The sequence below is a fragment of the Rattus rattus genome, chromosome 2 (genome assembly GCF_011064425.1).
Source record: "Rattus rattus isolate New Zealand chromosome 2, Rrattus_CSIRO_v1, whole genome shotgun sequence".
Lineage (NCBI taxonomy): Eukaryota > Metazoa > Chordata > Mammalia > Rodentia > Muridae > Rattus > Rattus rattus.
In genome coordinates this window covers 222,104,423-222,130,028 of record NC_046155.1, presented here as the reverse complement: position 1 = coordinate 222,130,028, position 25,606 = coordinate 222,104,423, and the positions used below count along the sequence as shown (strand labels likewise).

Here is a 25,606-nt window from a genome sequence, read left to right as displayed (position 1 = left end):
AGTCACTTCTACAGAGGCAATATTCCTGAGCAGAAAGAAGTGATTTCATACTAGCTATGAGATATCACCTGGTCTTGTCTTTTTGGCCATTTCTATGTTTGTATTTGAATACATAAGAAGGGAATAGGTCCTGTCTTCTTAAATAGCAAGTTTCATTTAACCTTTTTAACCACTGATCTTTGTTTCCTGGGGTGGGCAGGATTCACCTTTTAATTGTGTGAGGTATCAGGAGGAACTGAGTCAGATTCTAAGCATTAGACTGTGGTTATTAAAAGAGAATATTTTGATTTTTTTGAGGGAGGGACTCTTTGATTCTGCATAGCTGCCCTGAAAATGGGCAGATCATGTCATGAAAATGAGGCAGAAGACTTCCTTTTGGAAGGGCTGTATTGCTTAGAAGAGTGCATTGAGGTCCCCCTCTGGGGTTGCTGAGCTCTCATAGGGTCATAAGGCCATAAAACTTAAGAAGAGATTGACCTACATTTTGCAGAAGGGAAGATTGGTTGTTGCATGAGGTTGAAGGCCAGACTCTGAGGTCACTCAGAGATCCAGTGGTCTTCGGGGCTGACAGTAGTGTTGTTGTAGATGGCGGTGATGGACAGCCCTGCCACAGCACTAACTTCACCTCAGTGACTTCTAATCTAGACAACAGACACCATACTGGAGGGTTAAGTGAGACCAGACAAAGTCACCACAGAGTCAAAGACACCACAGACATATGCTGTGAGAAGGAATAATGAACTGTCCTGGAAAGAATGGGTAAACATGTCCACAACACTCCCAGGAACCTGATTGATTGCAGGTGGGGAGCTCTTCCCTCTCGGATCCCTCAGGGGCAGGCCTTATCATGACTACAGTTGGAGGGATGAGCAGGACCTGACAGGAGCTGGTCCAGACATCTCCCATGGCCTTGCACCTCATGGGAGAAATGTAAGAGAAATTGAACACCCTGCTTTAATAACTGGAGAATGTCCTGACAATGCGGAGCCAGGATGTGGGCTGTGCTTTTCCTTGTTTCAGTGACAGCCATGGGCATCTGTCCCAATCATTACTGACACTCAAGGGTCTCTTCATCTAAGGAGAAGTGGGTGTGGAGGAAAGGTATAGTGTCCAAACATCCTAGGGGTGATAGACCTAGAATCAGGAATAATAAAGATCACAGATAAGGATTAATTAGAGTGTGGAGGGAGTCAGGATCTTCAGTTCTCCCAGTTGAACCAGGTCCTGGTGAGAATCCCGGTTGCAGCTGGTAGACTTTTAAGTGTATATTATTTGTAGCTATTGTCTTGGACAGATCTTTAAGGCCATGTAAATAGCACAGGTTCCTTGTGTGGTTGACAGATGTATCTTTACAGTGGTTACTTTCAGGGGTGTAGGAGAGTTTCAGTGAACCATTGTCTTTATGTTTCATCCAGAAATTCTGTTCTGGAAGGGTACTTCTCTGTGAAATGACCCAAAACTTGAATCTGGGATCTCACACCCTTTCTGAAGCTGTCATGGTCTTTTAGAGCTATGCCCCTGTCCTCTATGCTGGGACACGGCCAACCTGGAGGTGAAGGTTAAAATCCTTGCTGTCAGCCCAGCCCTTGATCCTCATTGCTTTAGGCCTCTAATGGTGGCCATTGCAAACTCAGAAAGTCAGTTACACTAGACTTGAAGAACAGACAGTGGTTTAGTCTGTTACATAGCTTCATGAGTGAGCAGCTCACAGTCCAAGACTCCTATCAATGCAGCCAAATCAAATACAGAAACTAACACAAAATACTTTAAGGCAGTTTTGCAAATATAGTTTGGGAAGTGAACTGTACAGTCCTCAGGCCTGAATTAGGAGATCACTTTGTGTCACAACATCGAAATATTAGACCCTTCTGATGAATAAATACGGACAAAACCAGATTCTCAATGTTGACTGTGACAAGACTCTATTGTTGTGAAGTTGACTGCCTGATAAACTCACAAGAAATCAAGGTATAATCTTGCCAAACTATAAATTCAATTAAACAAGTTTTTTTTTAATATATGGATTTAAATTAACTTCCAGAAGCCTATAGAATCTTCTGTGTTTCCTTGTTTTGTTTTGTTCTTTTTTAAAAGTCCTTTAGCAATCTGTTAGGGTGAAATTACTTTATTCTACAAATCTTTCTTACCAGTAAGCAAAATCTATTGTGAAATTCATATTGTCATTTGGATGTTTTTGGGGGATGGCTGCTTCCATCTTTTGTTAAGTTGTAGTTTAGTCTTCTTCTTTCCTAGAGATATGAAACCTGAACACAGCAAACAACTCCAGGTTTTGTCTTTAACATATTGGTCATAATTGCACAATACTATCAAGTGTTGCATTGTCGCTCATTAATGTGCTATTTCACACCTAGCTTCAATATCATTGTGGCATTGTTTGACTAGTGTTGATATTTTTTCTTTTTTCTTCACCAATTAAAAATATCCAATGTGTTAGATTTTCTTGCATATCATGAATTAAAAGAATTTTGAACGAAGCTTGCATATTCTTTTGCTTCCTTATCAGCCACTTTAAGTTATAGCCTTTGAGGGACATTATCATGTAAAGACACCACGCATCACCCATCTGTAGTTGGAGAAGAGTTATAACAAATCAGAGACACAGACACACAGCTGGGCCTGGCCTAGAAATGATGGAAAAGCCTTGCATGTGTGAACAGGAGCTCCTAGACAGACATGAATCCACAAAAGCTAGCTGAGCAATCCTCAGTGATGTGAGGTGCTGAGGTGCCCAGGTCCTGAGACATATTTTCTTGGGCCATCTTCAGTCCCCTTAGGCACCAATTACTGTCTATGTCCTTTTGTGACCTAACTTTTTTGTGACTCTTAGATATGTCCTTAAAATACATAAAGAGACCCTCTAATTCCACCGACGTAAAAGCTAAGAATTTTATCAGACACGATCTGGGCCAGAGTTGTGTTTCCACATAATTGATGTAAGATCCCTTTCTCATGTCTCTACTGATTCATTTGAGAGATTTTTCATTTATGACTTTCCTTGTCTCTTCACTACAGAAAGTCCATAAACAGAGAAATATCACATAAAAATATGGGTAACCTAAACCTGTGGTCACTATGGTGGCCTGGTCTTCCATATTTGTATCCAGAATAAAGCATCTCTTACCCTTTGAAGAAAGGGTTCTTTCTTTAAGACATGGAAGTTGTTGGCTATTTTGCTACTCAGGTGTAGAGAAATCTTTCCCTGGGGTGGATTCCTTTTGTAAGCTCTGTGTATGTTGGAAACTTTGTAATACTTCGTATTGTTTGTCAACCTTTAAGTCAGGAGAGTGCTCAGGCCCCTTTCTGAGGAGCTCCAGTAGCCAGATCCCTCCCCCAGACTTCCCTCATTGTCATAAGGGCGCTCCAACCTCTGTAAGGGTCATAGAAGTTATCTCTTGCCCCTCAACAGGACAGTACCCAGGTTAGGCTCACTTTAGGTGAAAATTCTACATAAAGGCAGACATTTAATTGGGGCTGGCTTACAGTCGCAGAGGTTCAGTGCATAATCATCTTGGCAGGAAGCATGGCAGCATGCAAGCAGATGTGGTGCTTGAGAGTCAGAAGTTCTACAGTGTGATCAAGAGGCAGCCAGGAGAAAACTCCTTTCTGCAGGGAGCTAGGAGGGTCTCATTCCACACTGGATGGAGCCTGGACAGAGGAGGAGACCTCCAAAGCCCACCCTCACAGGACAAATTTTCTCCAACAAGGCCACACGTCCTCCCATAAGGCCAGAGCTCCTAATAGTATCACTTCCCTTGGACCAAGCATATTGAAAGCAGCATAGAGGGGAACACTTGAGGGGTAGGCCATTGAGAGGGAGACTGGGGGTGTGGTTGATGAACTCAGGACAGAAACTCTTTAGGAGTGACCCAATTGCCCTGGGCCTGAGCAATGCCTGGGCCTGGGAGTGACCTTCTGTTGCACAAGTATCACTGTATCTGCGACCTGCAGCGCCACCTACTGGAGGCCAGCAGGTTGTGTCTGTGTGCACAAGCAGCTGCCCAGGGATGCTAAACAGTGGTAGGAGAACACCGGAGAGGGGCTGGTTGGTTGATTGGTTTAGAAGCCTTGGAGTGGGCGGGACAATGAAATCAGCGAATCCTTAGTCAGATGGAGGATGGAGTTCAGGCTCCCAGTTTGGCTGGATCACACTTGCTTGGCTGATTTCCTCAAAGAGGGACAAGCAAGCTATGAAGTTCCTGACAATTGCTGGAGTTCACAGCGTTGGTGACCGGCATTTTCGTGAATCTCTGAGCGGGATCCTCTGCGGAGCGGCACAGAATCCTCACCGCTTCTCACAGCTCCGGTCACACCTGTTGCTCATGGCAGGTACGGCAAAGAATGCAGCCGCGGAACATCATCTTTTCACAGGAGTTCCATGCCTTTTGGTTTTTCTGAGCTGTCTGGGGTCTAGGCTGTGCACTGGTGAATTGAAATGTCCTGAATGAAATGGCTGTCGTGGGGGACGGGGAGGTTGTTGTGGTGGCGGGAGGGAAGCAAGTTTGTTGAAAAACAGGGTAGTGGACTCCCATGTCTGTCTCGCCCACCTCAACCAGCAAGGAAGACGCAACACGGTCGGATTCTTCTCAACAGCCTTTATTGCAGGACCACCTTCATTGCTGATACAGGGACCTCGAGCAGCAAAAGCACTCGCCTTATATACACAACAGACTGAGGCTATGCTAATTGTCCTTCAGGGATTGGCGGAGCATGAATCGCCTCATTAGCATAGTACTGCCCGGGCCAGACTGATGCCAGGTGCAAAACCTGTACCTGTGCAGTGCTGCTGTCTCACAGGAGGGCGCCGAATCACCTCATTATCCTACAGCTGCCCTGGCAAGGGGACAAGCCTGCGCATGTGCGATAAGTCATTTACTACCAGACGGGACTGGATGTCCGCGCCATCTTTGTTTTACCGCACCACTCCCTACGCATGTCTGCTCTCTCAAGGGCTCCTCCTGTACATGGTTCCTCCTTCCTGCTGAAAAGATGAGGATCAACAGTTACTCCAAGGCCCTGGCACGGTCTGTAGAACAACCACCCCAGGTCTGTAGAACAAATAAGGAAGGAAGGGAAGATCCCTGTCAATCTGTGGTGAGGCTCACAGTTTTCAGCCACCAGGCTGATTGTATGGGCAAAGTGCCAGACCCTGCAGGCAGGACTTCTCAGACAGTTCCCATGGACTTTGCTCTGAAGACTGCCTTCCCCTGGTATTCTTAGCACGCCCAGAGCCATTCTGTGAAGTCTTGTCCTCGAACTTTCTTTCCTTCATTTCATGGTATTGTTCCATCAGATCGCAATAGGAACTTCCAGGGACAAGGCAGTCACAACCACTCCTGTTGTGACCCGTTTTACCCCTTTGTTCTTGTTTTTTTTTTTTAATTTAATTTAATTTATTTTTATTTTTTAAAATTTTTTTTATTTTATTTTTCTTTTATTTTTTTCTTTTATTTTTAAAAATGTTCCCAACAGGTTAACTGCTAGACAAGTAGCATATGGAAAACCTAATGGGAATTTTCTTTTGCTGTGGTCATGTCCACAGCAAATGAGAAACTGCATTCTAAAAGCATTTGTTCTTGTTTTCTTTTAAGGCAGGATTTCACACCATTTCCTAAACTACAGAATTTGCAACAATCCCTTCTCCCCCTGGGTCAACCTGCTGGGAGAGAGAAAATTGGTTTTCTTCGGGAATGTTACTGGGATGATCAAGCCATCCTGGGAAGATCTTGTTCAGGAGTAGTTGACCAATAAATAAGTCATGAAATAGCCTCTGTGTGTGTGTGTGTTTGTGTGTATGTGTGTGTGTGTGTGTGTGTGTATATGTATGTGTGTGGGGTGTGTGTGTGTGTGTGTGTGTGTGTGTGTTTTGGGGTGTGTGTGTATGTGTGTGTGTGTGTGTGTCAGTATGTATGTGTGTGGGGTGTGTGTGTGTGTGTGGTGTGTGTTGGGGTGTGTGTGTGTACTTTTGGGCGATATTGTATATTATTTTGCATTATTTAGTGTAAATATATTGCAAACTTGTTAAAAGTTTCTATAGTAAAACACTGTTTAATTTTAAATTGTAGTGCTCCCACAAGCATGTGACAGCAAACTTGCCCAGGCTTCTCTGTCTTGCCTGCTTCTTTTGCAGTCTCCTTCACAGAATAGCTGTAGGGCATTGTGTCTCTTTAGCTGTTAGTGAAAGTCTGAGACACCAGGGGCCATAAGCATGCTGGGAAACAAAGACTTAAGGAGAGAGATTGGGTCTTCAAGCAGGTCACAGACAGACAGAGATCTCTTCCTGAGAATGGATTAGGTGTGTGGTTTAATGCGGGGGAAGCTGAGCTCTGAAGGACAACAGTGCTGTGTGACAGAGCCCAGAGGGAGCAGGGATGAGCACTGAGCTTGCAGCTGGCAGCTGCCCTTTCCAGGACAACTGGGGCATTGCCTCAGGAGCTTCCCTCAACACCAGGCTCCATGTTGATTTTCCAAGGGTTCAATGATGCCTCCCTTCACCCTGAGTGTTCAGATAGATTTTCATGCCCAGGAATATGGATTTTATCTGACATACTTTATACTTCAGTCCTTGATAGTAGACAATAAGTGTACTTTTGAGTTAAGTCCTGCGGGTAACATGGTATGCATTGGGGTGAGGGGAGGGGTCCAACCAATGTGAGACAGCCAATGTTCTCAAAGAACAGAAGATGCAGAGATGGTGGGCCTCTAAATAGAGTCACCTCTTCCTGACCTTTACCCTTCAGAAGAATACTTGGGGTCACAGGAACATGTGTCCTATGGCTTTGTGCTCCCAATTTGGAACTCACCTTCATGTTTCTCTCACAGATGCACACTTTCTTACTTGCAACTTGATCATCAAGTCTCCTACCAAAGCAGAACCTCTCTGGTAGGAAATACAGTGTTCAATGGATGGAATTGTTTTCCTTTCTTTTAATAACATAAACAAGACCATGCCTTTGGGTAACCAGGAGAAGATGGCAAATGCCACCAAAGTGCAGACATGTGTGACCCAGTGGATAGACCTATTGGGCCAGGACTTGAGGGACAAGGTATCTGAAATCAAAGGGGATACTACCAAGACCAGTGGTAAGTGTGGGACTGAGCACAGAGGCAGAGATGGTTGGCAAGAGAGGAGGGGCAGAGCACATGGAGGAATGGGTTGTGAGTGTCTTTGTGTGAAGGAGCTGAGCACTTGTGGTACTGTGCAGGCCAATGGTACACAGTGGATAAAAAGAGAAACTTGTGTGGAAAAGATACTGACACCTAAGCTTGTAGAGAAAGACTTGATTTTGAGGAGGTGACGAATGGATCAGAAGGGAAGAATGATGGTATTGTATGGGACTTGCAGTTCACCGTACTTTATGGGTCACCATACTTTCTAAGCTCAGCCACGGACAAATCATTAGTGCTTCCTGGGTATGAAGCATCATGGAGAATTATTCCTTCATCTTGGACCTAAATACTATGAAGTGGAAACTGATTAATCCTGTACAAGAGGACATCATGAAAGAATGGAAAGATGATGAGACATTAATGAAACATCTGAATTTGTCCATAGTAGAATGCAGTCAGAAATTCAATGAATTCAAGAGAGAGCTCACCGCCCGGACACGTGGGCACTCCTGAGACTGCAGAGCTGAAGAGACCACCAATACTGCCCACCCCTGCCCACATCACTGGCCCAAGAGGAAACTGTATACGGCCTCTGGGAATCGGAAGATAGGGGCACTGGAGCTGCAGGTCCCCTGCGCCCCAGACACCACCGGAACCTGAAGGGACTGGATCAACAGTTCTCTGCACCCAAATCCCGTGGGAGGGAGAGCTAAACCTTCAGAGAGGCAGACACGCCTGGGAAACCAGAAGAGCCTACACTCTGCCCACATTTCAGACTCCAGAGGAAAACACCAAATGCCATCCTGGACCCTGGTGCACCGGGGCTCCCGGAAAAGGCAGTGCAATCCTCCTGGAAGCTGCCCTCTCAAAGAGCTCATAAGCAGCCCCCACGAGCAAACTTGAGCCTCGGGACCACAGGTAAGACCAACTTTTCTGCTCCAAGTGACCTACCTGGTGAACTCAGGACAAAGGCCCACAGGAACAGATGAAGACCTGTAGATAGGAAAAACTGCACACCCAAAAGCAGAACACTCTGTTCCCATAACTGGCTGAAAGAAAACAGAAAAACAGGTCTATAGCACCCCTGGCACACAGGCCTATAGGACAGTCTAGCCACTGTCAGAAATAGCAGAACAAAGTAACACCAGAGATAATAGAGATAATCTGATGGTGAGAGGCAGGCGCAGGAACCCAAGCAACAGAAACCAAGACTACATGGCATCATCAGAGCCCAATTCTCACACCAAAGCAAACACTGAATATCCAAACACACCAGAAAAGCAAGATCTAGATTTAAAATCATATGTGATCATGATGCTGGAGGACTTCAAGAAAGACATGAAGAACTCACTTACAGAAAAGCAGGAAAACATAAATAAACAAGTAGAAGCCTATAGAGAGGAATCACGAAAATCCTGAAAGAATTCCAGGAAAACACAATCAAACAGTTGAAGGAAATAAAAATGGAAATAGAGGCAATGAAGAAAGAACACAGGGAAACAAACCTAGATATAGAAAACTAAAGGAAGAAACAAGGAGCCATAGAAACAAGCATAACCAACAGAATGCAAGAGATAGAAGAGAGAATCTCGGGAGCAGAAGATTACATAGAAATCATCGACACAACTGTCAAAGATAATGTAAAACGGAAAAAGCTACTGGAACAAAACATACAATAAATCCAGGACTCAATGAGAAGCAAACCTAAGGACAATAGGTATAGAAGAGAGTGAAGAATCCCAGCTCAAAGGACCAGTAAATATCTTCAACAAAATCATAGAAGAAAATTTCCCTAACCTAAAGAAAGAGATGCAGATAAGCATACAAGAAGACTACAAAACTCTAAATACATTGGAACAGAAAAGAAACTCCTCCTGTCACATAATAGTCAAAACACCAAATGCACAAAATAAAGAAAGAATATTAAAAGCAGTAAGGGAAAAAGGTCAAGTAACATATTAAGGCAGACCTATCAGAATCACACCAGACTTCTCACCACCAGAGACTGTGAAAGCCAGAAGATCCTGGACAGATGTCATACAGACCCTAAGAGAACACAAATGCCAGCCCAGGTTACTGTATCCTACAAAACGCTCAATTGACATAGATGGAGAAACCAAGATATTCCATGACAAAACCAAATTTACACAATATCTTTCTACAAATCCAGCGCTAAAAAGGATAATAAATGGTAAAGTCCAACATAAGGAGGCAAGCTACACCCTAGAAAAAGCAGGAAACTAATCGTCTTGGCAACAAAGCAGAGAGAAGAAAAACACACAAACATAACCTCACATCCAAATATGAATATAACAGGAAGCAATAATCACTATGCCTTAATATCTCTCAGCATCAATGGTCTCAACTCCCCAATAAAAAGACATAGATTAACAAACTGGATACGCAATGAGGACCCTGCATTCTGCTGCCTACAGGAAACCCACCTCAGAGACAAAGACAGACACTACCTCAGAGTGAAAGGCTGGAAAACAACTTTACAAGCAAATGGTCCGAAGAAGCAAGCTGGAGTATCCATTCAATATCGAATAAAATCAATTTTCAACTAAAACTCATCAAAAAAGATAAGGAAGGACACTTCATATTCATCAAAGGGAAAATCCACCAAGATGAACTCTCAATCCTAAATATCTATGTTCCAAATACAAGGGCACCTACATACATTAAAAAAAAAAAACGTTACTTAAGCTCAAAACACTCATTGCATCTCACACAATAATAGTAGGAGATTTCAACACCCCACACTCATCAATGGATAGGTCATGAAAACAGAAATTAAACAGAGACGTAGACAGACTAAGAGAAGTCATGAACCAAATGGACTTAACAGATATTTATAGAACATTCTATCCTAAAGCAAAAGGATATACATCCTTCTCAGCACCTTATGGTACTTTCTCCAAAATTGACCATATACTTGGTCAAAAAACAGGCCTCAACAGATACAGAAAGATAGAAATAATCCCATGTTTCCTATCAGACCACCACGGGCTAAAGCTGGGCTTCAATAACAATAAGGGAAGAACGCCCACATATACATGGAAGTTGAACAATGCTCTACTCAACAATAACCTGATCAAGGAAGAAATAAAGAAATAAATTAAAGACTTCTTAGAATTTAATGAAAATGAAGGTACAACATACCCAAACTTATGGAACACAATGAAAGCTGTTCTAAGAGGAAATCTCATAGTTCTGAGTGCCTGCAGAAAGAAACAGGAGAAAGCATAGGTCAACAGCTTGACAGCACACCTAAAAGCTCTAGAACAAAAAGAAGCAAATAGACCCAGGAGGAGTAGAAGGCAGGAAATAATCAAACTCAGAGCTGAAATCAACCATGTAGAAACAAAAAGGACCATAGAAATAATCAACAGAACCAAAAGTTGGTTCTTTGAGAAAATCAACAAGATAGATAAACCCTTAGCCAGACTAACGATAAGACACAGAGAGTGTGTCCAAATTAACAAAATCAGAAATGAAAAGGGAGACATAACTACAGAATCAGAGGAAATTCAAAAATTCATAGGATCCTACTACAAAAGCTTATATTCAACAAAACTTGAAAATCTGCAGGAAATGGACAATTTCCTAGACAGATACCAGGTTGCAAAGTTAAATCAGGAACAGATAAATCATTTAAACAACCCCATAACTCCCTAAGAAATAGAAGCAGTCATTAAAGGTCTCCCCAACAAAAAGAGCCCCAGGTCCAGACGGGTTTAGTGCAAATTCCTCAGACCTTCATAGAAGACCTCAGACCAATATTATCCAAACTATTCCACAAAATTGAAAGAGATGGAGCACTACCGAACTCCTTCTATGAAGCCACAATTACTCTTATACCTAAACCACACAAAGACCCAACAAAGAAAGAGAATTTCAGACCAATTTCCCTTATGAATATCGATGCAAAAATACTCAATAAAATTCTGGCAAACCAAATTCAAGAGCACATCAAAACAATCATCCACCATGATCAAGTAGGCTTCATCCCAGGCATGCAGGGATGGTTTAATATATGGAAAACCATCAACGTGATCCATTATATAAACAAACTGAAAGAACAAAACCACATGATCATTTCATTAGATGCTGAGAAAGCATTTGACAAAATTCAACACCCCTTCATGATAAAAGTCCTGGAAAGAATAGGAATCCAAGGCCCATACCTAAAGATAGTAAAAGCCATATATAGTAAACCAGTAGCTAACATTAAACTAAACGGAGAGAAACTTGAAGCAATCCCACTAAAATCAGGGACTAGACAAGGCTGCCCACTCTCTCCCCACTTATTCAATATAGTTCTTGAAGTTCTAGCCAGAGCAATCAGACAACAAAAGGAGATCAAAGGGATACAGATTGGAAAAGAAGAAGTCAAAATATCACTATTTGCAGATGATATGATAGTATATTTAAGTGATCCCAAAATTCCACCAGAGAACTACTAAAGCTGATAAACAACTTCAGCAAAGTGGCTGGGTATAAAATTAACTCAAATAAATCAGTAGCCTTTCTCTTCACAAAAGAGAAACAAGCAGAGAAAGAAATTAGGGAAACAACACCCTATATAATAGTCCCAAATAATATAAAATACCTCGGTGTGACTTTAACCAAGCAAGTAAAATAACTGTATGAAAAGAACTTCAAGCCTCTGAAGAAAGAAATTGAAGAAGGCCTCAGAAGATGGAACGATCTCCCATGCTCATGGATTGGCAGGATTAATATAGTAAAAATTGCCATTTTACCAAAAGCAATCTACAGATTCAATGCAATCCCCATCAAAATGCCAATCCAATTCTTCAAAGAGTTAGACAGAACAATTTGCAAATTCATCTGGAATAACATAAAACCCAGGATAGCTAAAACTATCCTCAACAATAAAAAGACTTCAGAGGGAATCACTATCCCTGAACTCAAGCAGTATTACAGAGCAATAGTGATAAAAACTGCATGGTATTGGTCCAGAGACAAAAAAATAGACCAATGGAATAGAACTGAAGTCCCAGAAATAAACCCACACACCTATGGGCACTTGATTTTTGACAAAGGAGCCAAAACCCTCCAATGGAAAAAAAGATAGCATTTTCAGCAAATGGTGCTGGTTCAACTGGAGGTCAACATGTAGAAGAATGCAGATCGATCCATGCTTATCACCCTGTAAAAAGCTTAAGTCCAAGTGGATCAAGGACCTCCACATCAAACCAGGTACATTCAAACCAATAGAAGGAAAAGTGGGGAAGAATCTCGAACACATGGGCACTGGAGAAAATTTCCTGAACAAAACACCAATGGATTATGCTCTAAGATCAAGAATCGACAAATGGGATCTCATAAAACTGCAAAGCTTCTGTAAGGCAAAGGGCACTGTGGTTAGGACAAAACGGCAACCAACAGATTGGGAAAAGATCTTTTCCAATCCTACAACAGATAGAGGGCTTATATCCAAAATATACAAACAACTCAAGAAGTTAGACCGCAGGGAGACAAATAACCCTATTAAAAAATGGGGTTCAGAGCTAAACAAAGAATTCACAGCTGAGGAATGCCGAATGCCTGAGAAACACCTAAAGAAATGTTCAACATCTTTAGTCATAAGGGAAATGCAAATCAAAACAACCCTGAGATTTCGCCTCACACCAGTGAGAAAGGTAAGATCAAAAATTCAGGTGACAGCAAATGCTGGCGAGGATGCGGAGAAAGAGGAACACTTCTCCATTGTTGGTGGGATTGCAGACTGGTACAACCATTCTGGAAATCAGTCTGGAGGTTCCTCAGAAAATTAGACTTTGAACTACCTGACGACCCAGCTATACCTCTCTTGGGCATATACCCAAAAGATGCCCCAACATATAAAAAAGACACGTGTTCCACTATGTTCAAAGCAGCCTTATTTATAATAGCCAGAAGATGGAAAGAACCCAGATGCCCTTCAACAGAGGAATGGATACAGAAAAAGTGGTACATCTACACAATGGAATAGTACTCAGCTATCAAAAACAATGACTTTATGAAATTCATAGGCAAATGGAGGGAACTGGAAAATATCATCCTGAGTGAGGTAACCCAATCACAGAAAAATACACATGGTATGCACTCATTAATAAGTGGCTATTAGCCCAAATGCTTGAATTACCCTAGATGCACAGAACACATGATACTCAAGACAGATGATGAAAATGAGAAGGCTTCACTCCTTCTTTAAAAGGGGGAACAAGAATCCCCATGGCAGGGAATAGGAAGGCAAAGATTAAAACAGAGGCAGAAGGAACACCCATTCAGAACCTGCCCCACATGTGGCCCATACATATACAGCCACCCAATTAGACAAGATGGATGAAGCAAAGAAGTGCAGGCAGACAGGAACTGGATGTAGATCTCTCCTGAGAGACACAGCCAGTCTACGGCAAATACATAGGCCAATGCCAGCAGCAAACCACTAAACTGAGAACAGGACCCCCGCTGAAGGAATCAGAGAAAGGACTGGAAGAGCTTGAAGGGGCTCGAGACCCCATATGAACAACAATGCCAAGCAACCAGAGCTTCCAGGGACTAAGCCACTACCCAAAGACTACACATGGACTGACCCTGGACTCTAACCTTATAAGTAGCAATGAATATCCTAGTAAAGCACCAGTGGAAGGGGAAGCCCTTGGTCCTGCCAAGACTGAACCCCCCAGTGAACGTGATTGTTGGGGAGGCGTTAAGGGGGAGGATCAGGAGGAACACCCATAGAGAAAGGGAGGGGTGGGGGGAGGGGGATGTTGGCCTGGAAACCGGGAAATGGAATAACAATCGAAATGTAAATAAGAAATACTCAAGTTAATAAAGAAAAAAACTCAAAAAAAAAAAAAAGAAATTCAATGAATTCTTAAATCAGCACGAGGAAAGAACAAGTAGGTATTACCTGGATTGTCAGAAGGCACTTCTTCTCATTTCATAGACTGAGTGAGTGATTTCTGGGTAGTGTTCCTGGCTGGGGAGACAGTGATGACCACAGGGACTCCTCAGTCCATCACACACCCCAGTGTTCCTCACTCTCTGTTAACAGTGGTCCAGGCTCTGCATGGCCTGCTGATGAGCCCCAACTCTGTGTGCATCACTGTACACTTCCCGCCCTCTCATCCTCAGGTAGCTGCCCTTCCACCAGCTCCACCATCACTTTTTAAAGGATTTACCATCTGACCCTGGCACAGTTATACACCAGCAATTTCCCCAACATCCAGTGATACCCACAGTTCATTTATCAACTTTTGTGATGGTTTGATAGACATTAACTTTCCTTTGTAATGAAATAAACTCTGCTGAGCCATCATTTATACAACTCCCACTCCTCTGTCTATTCAGGACTTTGTAAATAGGTCTGGCATGTGAGTCCCTCTGGCTGCCTTGGGAGAGAAGGTGCTAATGGAGGTGTGTATTTCACTTTATGGAGAACTTTCCTATGTTTTTTTAAGTATCAACAACAATGGCCGCAGATATCACCCAGCCTCCCCCTATCAGCCAGATTCCTTATAAGGAAGTATTGATCCCTGTGGTTCTCATCGTCTTCATCATCTTTATTATTTTCATTTGCATATGTGTGAAGAGGATGTGTTGTACCCAAGGAGGTGAGGAGCAGGCTGGGGTCTCATCCTGTCCTTGGTAGTGTTGTTCTGCAGGGGACTTACAATGGGTGTCTCACTGGTTATTAGGGATGGCAATTCTGGTCCTCATACTTGCATAGCAAGTGCCTTTACTCACTGAGCCATCTTACCAGCAACCAACATTGACCTTTTGAGAAACTGACTTCCAGTTCAATAAACTATCTTCTGCTCAGACCATGAGAATGGAATGAAACCAGCTTGTGAGCACCTCACTTGCAGGCACTCCTATCATGACCCATGCAGGGACACTGACTCTACAGTCATTCCCAGAACAATTGGAAAGCTGTTTCCACACAGCCAGTTAGGACTGCCCATGAACTCTCTGTCTTTCCCCCCTCCATGCTACATGCAGTAATGGCTGTTGACCCCAGAAATGGGTCTGTCTGAGAAGACGTTTGGTGACCAGGAGCTCTAAACCATCTTTGTTTGTCAGGGGTTATGACATATTGTAGGGCGCCCTCCAGTGGTGAACATCGGTACTGCACATGTGCGGTTTTTGTACCTGGTGTCAGTTGGCTGTTAATATGCCAATGAGGGGCGGTACCATGCTAGTGAGGTGATTCGTTCTCCGCGAATCCCTGGAGGACAAGTAGTGGGGTGATAGTGGGGTGATAGTGGGGTGATCCATACCCCACCAATCCCTGAGAGATTATTAGCATACTGTTGTGTATATAAGGCGAGTGACTTTGTCGCTCGTGGTCCCCCGTCCCCTGTCCCTGTTCAAGAGAGCTGTACAGTAAAGGCTTGTTCGCAGAAGAATCCTGTTGCCGCGTGTCGTTCTTACTGGAGAGACGTTGGGCGCGTGACAACATATCAGGGTACAAGCTAAGAAGTGACTTCCAGACTTCTGTGCTGGGATCAAGGATGTATTACTTTCACAATCAAAGTGTGTCTCTCACTTCACACCTCCCTAGGTAGAAAACTTCAGTTGCTCAAGGACTACTGCATCAACTGGCACAAGCCACAGAGGAATGAGGGGCTAGAGGAGACAAGAGGAGAGGTTCCCAACCAGATCACCAAAATGTTGTCCGAGGAGGAAGATCCCAAGACATTGGGGTAAAAGCATTTACTCAACCAAACATCCATATTACCCCATCCAAGATTCAGGAAACACCATACAGCGTAGGGAGGAATGGGTGCAGGAGAACAACGTTCACAGGCATGACCTCAGTGCTGTGCCTTTGAACTGAATATTTCTGAGAAATTGCATGATCCCTGCACAGGAGCAGACCTGTCAACCATCCCTTCATGGAGCCACAGGGCCTCATAAGCTTCCTCACTCACTGAGAATTTTTCTTCATTTTATGATGCCAGAGCTGATTGTATTTATTGGTGTGGTCACTACTAAGGAGCCTGTATTCCTGCAAATAACTCCTTGCCCACACTCCTATAAATGAGTCCACGTTAAGTCATTTGATCAATTATTATTACTTTTTAATTTAAAGAAACTTCCCTTGAAAGTAGAGGCGGCATTTGGAAGAGGAAACCTAAGCAGGAAGTGGGTAGGGGACATGAGAAGTGATTAAAGTGTTGTCATGACCAAATTATCTTACACACATATATGAACACATCATAGTGAATCCAATTGTGATGCATAATTTATGTGAAATACATTGTTCGAAATTTGGCTATGTTTCATTCTTACTGTGTATCAGTGTTTTGCCTGTATGTATATCTGTATGTAACATGTGTACCTGGTACTTGCAGAGGCCCCAGGAGGGCATCAGATCCTGTGGAACTGGAGTTACAGATGGTTTTGAGTACTGGGAGCTGAACGCAGAACCTCTCCAAGAACAGCAAGGGAACTTCTACTGAGCCTTCTCTCAAACCCTAAATATTTTTTCCTTAAAAATGATTTTTATTTTGTTTATGTATATGAGTACTGTCTCTGTCTACACACACCAGAGGTGGACATAAGATCCCATCACAGATCGCTCTGAGCCGGTATGTGTTGCTGAGAGTTGAACTCAGGACCTCTGGAGAGTGAGCAGTTCCTTAACCGCCCAGCCATCTCTTCAGATGAATAAATTTCTTAAAAAGAAAATATGGCCTAAATATTATTAAATACAGGGGAAGTCCTTAAACAAACTTCAGAATAAAAGTTGAATGTTTCAGATTCATTCATTCTAAAATGACCATGGAGTGTAATGGCCAGTTATGACATCATTTGTAGCACTGGAGCATAAAGATTTGGTCAGAGGGGCTCACAGTTGTTCTAAGAGAAATGCCAAGTAATACCGCCATATCTAATGAAACCGGTAAATATAAGGTATGTGCTTCAGAGTTTTATGTGAGTTTGACAAATTATGGAGTGGTAAGGGAGGAAAGAACCTTGGTTTTAAAATGCTTCCTTCAGAACAGCCTGGAGGGTACCCTGTAGGGCTTTTCTTCACAGTAATCACATGCAGCTCACAGCCCATTTCGGTGGTCCTTTTCTATGAGGCTGATGACTTTTGTATAAGACTATATGGCTGAGCAAGCCATGAGGAGAAACCTAGTAAACAGCACCCATACATGGCCTCTGCATCAGCTCCTGCCTCCAAGTCCCTGCCCTCTTTGATTGCTGTCCTGACTTCCTTCAAAGGACAAACAGTGATTTGGAAATGTAAGCCACACAAACTCTTTCCTTCCCAAGTCCCTTTGGTCATGATGTTTCACCACAGCAAAAGTAAACATCATTAAGACAAATTGGTACCAAGATAGTGTGTGGTTTTGTTGTAACAGACCTGGCATGTGTTTTGGGGAGGTTTCTAGAAAGCCGTTGGACCTCTTGGCTAGAAAAGCCATTGAGTGTTAAGAGGTACCTGGTCCATTCTTCAGGACCTTAGATGACAGGCATGTTGAAAGCAGTGCAGACAACGGAGGCCTGACTTGTGATGTTCCGGGAAGCAAATGCTACCAAGTCATTTGAATTAAGAATGGATGGCTCTATGTAGCTGGGGCTGAAGAATTGGCTGTGATTAACAAGAGTCCAGAACTACTTTAGTGGAACCTTTGCTTTGTTGGGATACTCAATGCTCTTCAGCTGGAGTTGAGAACTAAACAGTGATCAGGAGAGAGCAGCACCACGGAAGAGAGGTCACCTGGAAAGGGATTCCTGAGAGTCAGTACACAAGCTGTGTTCAAAACATGGCCAGATTGGACCTTGTGAGGTACCTGAACAAGTCGGTGTAAGAGCTAGCCTGGTGTTCCTGGTTTTATAGATGTGAAGGGGTCATGGAGAACAGATGAGGCTTGGCACTGTGTGACAGAATTGGAGTCCATGAATAAAGTCCTTCACAGGACACTACTAAAGGTGTGGCTAGAGCAGAAGACTCGAGCTCTTTGGAAATGCCAGTGCCAAGAAGTGACCACCGAGGAAAGCATCAGTGGTAGTGGACTGGAGCAAGCCAGAGCCTAGAAGACAAACTGTCTGTACTCTCGTGAGTGAGCTGGTGATGTAACTCACATGGCGATGGGGAGCCGGGACTAGGCCAACCTTGGACCCTGCATCCAATTTTCTATTCATTGGAGACTCCATAACTGGTCCTGTTGTCAATCATGGCTTTCTGGTGAAGCCATGACTCCTCAAGACCTGATTAAGACCTAAGTTTAAGGAAAGGGAAAAATTAGGAAAGTCCCCTGAGACACAAACGGGGGAAGTTATCCTCCAAGAACAACATATTTGAACACACACACACACACACACACACACACACACACACACACACACCAGAAATAGAACTTAGTGACAGATCAAAGTACAAATTGTGCAGACATTTTGAAGCTCCACTGAGTTTTCTTTGGGGTTGCTAACAGGAGTCTAGTGAGAGGTTAATTATAGGATCTGGGGTGACTTCTCCAAAGCTGTTTAATTGCAGAGCTCACCTCAACACAGGCAGTGACTCCTGATGAGAAAATTAGAACAGATTTTAATATGTGCACAATGACCAGCCAGTTTTAAAACCACAGTGAAAAACTTAGTCCTATCTCAACTGGGGAGAACAACTGAGGAGACGTCTTGCACAGCTTCTGCTAAGCCAGGCCTTTAGCAAATACACAAGAATGAAGTGAATGTAACAGTGGAAGTCGTTACCTGAAAATTCTTTGCAACCTAATATTACGGCTAGAACCCACCTGTATGTTCTGACAACTCCTCCTTCAGTGGATGTCAATAAGCAGGAGGGCAAAGAGCCAGGAGCCTTCTATTTCAGAGTGACAACTCTGTAGCCACAGAGACATTTTTGGAAGCTCAGGGAGCACTTTCTACATCTGATAATTGTGTTTCTGCAGGAAGTAACACTAATGTGGAAAGGTAAAGTTAAGGAAATCATATGAAGCTCATGATTGGAGTCTGGGAGACTCAGAAGAAGTGTGCACTAAGTTGTAGGGAAAGACCACACCCAACTGAGATGCCTGATAGAGAAGCAACTGTAAAATATTATAGCACCAGGTGAAGGTACCATGGAAAAAGACTCCATGCACATACACTGAAAGACAATGAGTCAAGCAGAGGCTCCAGTAGTAAACAGACACATGGTCCCCATACAGTAACTGAGTACTAACTTCTGGGGGTCTGAGCCATGTCTGGACGGAGTTCACTGAAATATGGACCTTCTGAGGGGATGAGGCCAATTCTCTTCCCATGTTATTCCTTGGTACCAAGTGAATATCTCCAACAGGGGCCCAGGAGGATTGCTAAACAGCACAAGCCACAGAAACATGTGAGGCATTCTGAAAGTTCACATGTCAGTGTCTGGGAGGGATCAGGTCACATACAGCGATGACAGGCTTCCTTCTAAAGATTAAACAGGGGAAAGGTGAAGTTGTCTGTTCAGATTCTGTGTACTTCTGTCTGTATGTCAGAGTGAATTGATAGATTGTTTGTTTGTTTGACATGGAGCTGACAAGCACACAGTCCTGATGATGAGTCACCCTCTCTGGAAAGATCATTAAGCTCTGGCGTGCCCTTTACCCATGCACTGTAAACATTCCTTATTTATTTTATTTTTGAGACATGTTTTCTCTTGGTAGCCCTGGTTGTCCTGGAACTCATGTACAGAATAGTGGCCGTGAAGGCAGAGATTAGCCTCCCTCTGCTTCTCTAGGCTGGGAGCAAAGCCTGACCCGTCCACTGCCTGGCAAAAATACTCTTTAAACATTTATCTGTTTCATGAATCAAGGAATGGCCTAAAAACCAGACCACTCAGTAATGTGTGATGTCATTTTCAAATCAGCAATGTGTCCACTGTTCAATTCAAAACTGAATGGTCACTCAGAGGCTTGCATTCATCTCCTGGGTCTGCTAGAATGTGAAATCGAAGAGTGACATCTGCTGGCCTAGGTAAGAATCTCCTGGACGATGACAGTAAACATGGGATAACAAAAAACCCAGGATATCAAAAACTATTCTCAACAACATCAGAACTTTTGGGGGATCACCATCCCTGACCTCAAAACATATTTCAGAGCAATAGTGATAAAGCCTGTATTGTATTGGTACAAAGACAGGCAGGTAGACCTATGGAATAGAATTGAAGACACTGAAATAAACTTACCCTTCTATGGTCACTTGATCTTTGAAGAAGAAGCCAAAACCATCCAGTGGGAAAAACAAGGCATTTTCAACAAATGGTGGTGGATCAATTGGTCTTTGGGATGCAGAAGAATGCAAAATGACTCATTTTTATCTACTGAAATTCACCCCTGTCAGGAAGCACTCCTTGGCATCAGTAATAATGTATGGGTTTGGGATGGATCCCAAGGTGGGGTGGTCTCTGGATGGCTTTTCCCTCAGTCTCTGCTCCACATTTTTGTCCCTGCATTTTCTTTAGGCAGGAACAATTCTGGGTTTAAAATCTTGAGATGGGTGGGAGGCCCCATCCCTCAACTGGGACCTTATCTATCTACTCCAGGGGTCTCTTCAGGTTCTGTCTCCTCTCTGTTGCGTATTTCAACTAATGTCAACCACATTGGGTCCTGGGAACCTCTAGCTTCCCTGGTGTCTGGAACTTTCTAGTGGTCTCTGCCTGTCCCACACCGCAGACAGCCTCATATTTCTATTCCTTTCTCTGACCCTCTGAACTTCTCTATCATACCTGATCCTCCTTGACATTTTTTTTTCCTCCTCGCTCTCTGAGGTTCCTCCCTCTCAATTGATTATTTTGTTCCATCTTCTAACTAGGATTGAAGCATCTACATTTTGGTCTTCCTTCCTCTTTAGCTCTATATGAGTTTGTGAATTGTAACTTGAGTATTCCAAGTTTTTGGGCTAATATCCACTTCTCAGTGAGTTCATACCATGTGTGTCTTTTTGGGTCTGGGTTCCCTCACTCAGGATGGTATTTTCTAGTTCCATTCATTTGCCTAAAACTTTCAAGAAGTCATCATTTTTTCCTCCATCTTTATTAAATTGGGTATTTCTTATTTACATTACAATTGTTATTCCCTTTCCCGTTTTCTGGGCCAACATCCCCCTAACCCCTCTCCCTCCCTTCTATATGGGTGTTCCCTCCCATCCTCCTCCATTACCGCCCTCCCCCAACAATCACATTCACTGGGGGTTCAGTCTTGGCAGGACCAAGGGCTTCCCCTCCCGCTGATGCCGTTACTAGGCTATTCATTGCTCCCTATGCAGTTGGAGCCCAGAGTCAGCCCCTGTATAGTCTTTGGGTAGTGGCTTAGTCCCTGGAGGCCCTGGTTGGTTGGCATTGTTGTTCATATGGGTTATCAAGTCCCTTCAAGCTCTTTCAGCCCTTTCTCTGATTCTTTCAACGGGGGTCCCATTCTCAGTTCAGTGGTTTGCTGCTGGAATTCACCTATGTATTTGCCATATTCTGGCTGTGTCTCTCAGAAGAGATCTACATCCAGTTCCTGTCAGCCTGCACTTCTTTGCTTCATCCATCTTGTCTAATTGGGTGGCTGTAAATGTATGGGCCACATGTGGGACAGGCTCTGAATGGGTGTTCCTTCTGCCTCTGTTCTAAACTTTGCCTCCCTATTCGCTCCCAAGGGTATTCTTGTTCCCCTTCTAAAGAAGAAGTGAAACATTTGCATTCTGGTCATCCTTCTTGAGTTTCATGTGTTCTACGCATCTAGGATAATTTGAACATTTGAGCTAATATCCACTTATCAATGAGTGCATACCATGTGTGTTTTTCTGTGATTGGGTTACCTCATTCAGGATGATATTTTCCAGTTCCATCCATTTGCCTATGAATTTCATAAAGTCATTGTTTTAGATAGAGAATCCCATAAAGTAATGTTCAACATCTTTAGTAACAAGGGAAATGCAAATCAAAACAACCCTGAGATTCCACCTCACACCAGTGAGAGTGGCTAAGATCAAAAACTCCTCCGGCAACAGCAGATGCTGACGAGGTTGTGGAGAAAGAAGAACACTCCTCCATTATTGGTGGGATTGCAGACTGGTACAACCATTCTAGAAATCAGTCTAGGGTTTCTTCAGAAAATTGGACATTGCACTACCTGAGGACCCAGCTATACCTCTCTTGGGCATATACCCAAAAGATGCTCCAAAAAATAACAAAGACACGTGCTCCATTATGTTCATAGCAGCCTTATTTATAATAGCCAGAAGGTGGAAAGAACCCAGATGCCCTTCAACAGAGGAATAGATATAGAAAATGTGGTACATCTACACATTGGAATATTACACAGCTATCAAAAACAATGACTTTATGAATACACTTATTTTTACAGAGGGTGGGACCAAAGAGCAGAGGTCTAAAGGCTTCACACAAGCTACATCATCAAGCTGTGAGGAAACCTTCCATCTCACATGCCCAGGCTCTTCCGTGCTGCTGGTTGTCCCTGCCGTCCTCAGGGGCTCAGGAGAACATGCCCTTAAGACATCATTAGTCCAAATACTAAAGAAGATGGGACAATCTCGGGATAAAAGTAAAGGATCCAAGTATGGAGCAGGAAGGTGCAGAGAACCTTCAGTTAATTCCAAATCAATTATGTGGCTTTAAAACCATAAGTATTTAGCGTGATGTAGGCCTGTGCAGGTACTGAGCACCCAGCATGCAAAACAAAACAAACAAAATAAGAACTTAGGAGTAATCAAGTACAACAGTGTAAAATTTTTAAAAAATCAGCAAACAAAAAAATCCGGTGTACGTACATACACTAAGTATGATGGGAAACATAATTTAAAGGACTGCTTCCCGGTCAGTAACAGTAAGAAGAATTGAATACTTAGAAATCAACTTAGCCAAATGAGTAAAACACCTGGGGACAGAGGACAGAAGTTGAAGGGTAGGCATCCAGTGTCCAGGGATTAGAAGGAAAATTATCATAAAGTTCATGGTAACCACAGTGGCCCAGAGATTGTATGCAATCGCTATTAAGTTCCTAAAAATACTTTCCATAGGAGAAAACTAGGAAGTTCATACAGAAATATAACAATCTCCAAAGAGACATCATATTTCTTAATTTTTACATTTAGCGGAACAAGAAATGATGACAGGGACAGCCAGCAGTAGGCCGGGATGGAGACATCTCAGAAGCCCACAGCAGCTCCTTGTAAAGTAGGGTGGCATCTGGGACCCTGAGAAGCAGGAGACAGATCTCTCCTGGGGACCTGCCATCTGAAAAAAGAGGCTGCCTGCAGTAGCCGGGATGGAAACATCTCAGTAGCCCACAGCAGCTCTTTGTAAAAACTGGTTGCTCCCATTTCTCCTACCCTTAGCCCTAGACAACGGCTGTATAGATTTCATTTGTGTGTGACTGCCTTTCAGTTGGCCTTGGTATGCATAATTATTCTATTATATCTGACTTTCCTACTTCTTTCTCCTTCTGCTCTGGTGAATTCTGTGAAACTAGATGTTCCTTGATGTTATGATTCTTAAACAATTGGAAATTGAGGCATAGGGGCATAGCACAGCACAGTCCTAATGGCCCAGGTGCATGCCCTGTGTTCTCATCTTGGAAACAATGTAATAACTGCACAATAGTACTTTCAGATTAATGCTTGACTTGCAAAGAAACTTTAAAAAAATTATTAGAAAAATGAATCACAGTCAACATTGGGACCGTAAGAAGGGAAAAAGTTATTGAAGTTAGGAAATAAGTTTACATAATATTTGAGAGTTGACCCTTGATACAGAAGTATAGAATATATAAAATTATATACTAGTAAAGTAAATCAAAATACTGGGACTCTTACGAGAGTCATTGTGTGCAAGGAACAGAAAGTTAGCAGAACCACTGAGGTAAGGGTTAACTTGATTCTTTCTGGCAGCTTTGCGCATGTCATTTATCAGTAGAGATTCACAGGAAAAGGCAAGTAGCTGACCTCAGAGCTTTGGGGTCTGAAGTATAATAAGTCAAAAGTTAAAGTTTAAATAATGATAAGTTTGCAATTATTATTATTTTGCCCACAGGCCTGGGAATAGGGGAAGCTTGAAACTTTGGGGAACATTTGTAATTCTTAGTTCTATGTGACATTTGGCTATTCTTTTGAATTTGATTTGGCAATGATTGTACAATGTCTTTTTTCTACCTGCTTTTGAATTATCAATAAAAGACTGGGGCAAGAGGAAGGCTGGAGAGAATGAGAGAGAACATGTGAATAGTGAATGAGAGAGAGCATAAGAAGAGAGCATGAGAGAGAGAATGTGAAGAGTGAATGAGAGAGCGCATGAGGGAGCGATTGAGAGAGCAAATCTGAGAACAAGGGTTAGAGCGAGTGAGAGAGCATGAGAAGAGCATGTGAAGAGTGAGTGAAGAGAGAAGGTGAAGAGTGAATGAGGGAATGTGAGGTGTGTACGAAGATTATGTGTGTGAGTGAAAGGAGTGCGTGTGGTGTGTGTGAGATATGTGTGAGGTGTGTACGAAGAGTGTGTGTGTGAGTGAAAGGAGAGTGCGTGTGGTGTGTGTATGTGTGAGGTGTGCATGAAGAGTGTGTGTGAGTGAAAGGGTAATGAACAGAGGTGTGCATGAGTGTGGGAGTTTGAGAAAAGAAACTGCAATAAAAAAAAGCAGAGTGTGCAAGAGAATGCAGTGTGTGCAGAATCAAGCTGGGAGAGAGAGAGAGAGAGAGAGAGAGAGAGAGAGAGAGGCTTAAGCCTTGAAATTGCCTGTCAGTTTGTACCCAAAGAGTAGTCTGTGTATATTTATTATGCGCCTTCCAGATATCCCTGCTTCCAGTTGAGAACTCGAACCCTGTGTCAAGGCTGGACCCCGGCACAGGTGTATGAGTGTTGTGCTCCTATGTAAATCTGCTCACCACTGTGCTGTGGATGATTGTGCGCTGACAGCTGGACCCACAACCAAATGGCACAGAAACAATTACTAGAAAACAGTTGTGAGCAGTCTAGCAAGAAGCTCAAAGGACAGAGAGGCTGAGTGGCTGTGATTCATCAGAGTGTTTCATAGGAGAGACCTGCACACCTCAGTCAGGGAGATCAGCCTCAGCACCCAGGAGAGACAGCTGCTCTGAGTTCCCTCCACTGAAGCTCCCAAGCCAGTGTGTGGGAGACTCAGTGCACAGAGGGTCTGTCAGACTCAACAGTGAGTGTCATTAGCTGTGGCTACTCCCACACAGGCAAGCACTGAGCACCTCAAGTTCTTTATCTAAGTAACCCACAGGTTGGAGGTACCAGTGAATCTTCACCTAAACTTAATCTCTGTCCTGTATATACATTCACTCACTGACAACCCCCCATAAACATGCCAGCAACTTCCAAATATACAATGCACCTGCAAACACACACACGAAACACACACACACACACACACACACACACACACACACACACAGATGGGCAGATTCACAAATTTGCTCTCAAGGGTCCTGATATAACAGTGGTGGT

At 43.2% G+C, this 25,606-nt stretch overlaps 1 non-coding gene and 1 pseudogene across 1 annotated transcript; one reads left to right on the top strand and one right to left on the bottom strand.

The window, feature by feature from the left end:
• The first annotated feature begins 4,128 nt into the window (after nt 1–4,128).
• On the top strand, nt 4,129–16,563 carry LOC116893001 (annotated as a pseudogene).
• Nucleotides 5,476–5,595, bottom strand: LOC116894994. The gene has a single exon (XR_004387185.1). It is a non-coding gene; the product is annotated as a small nucleolar RNA SNORA32 (small nucleolar RNA).
• Nucleotides 16,564–25,606: the final 9,043 nt, after the last annotated feature.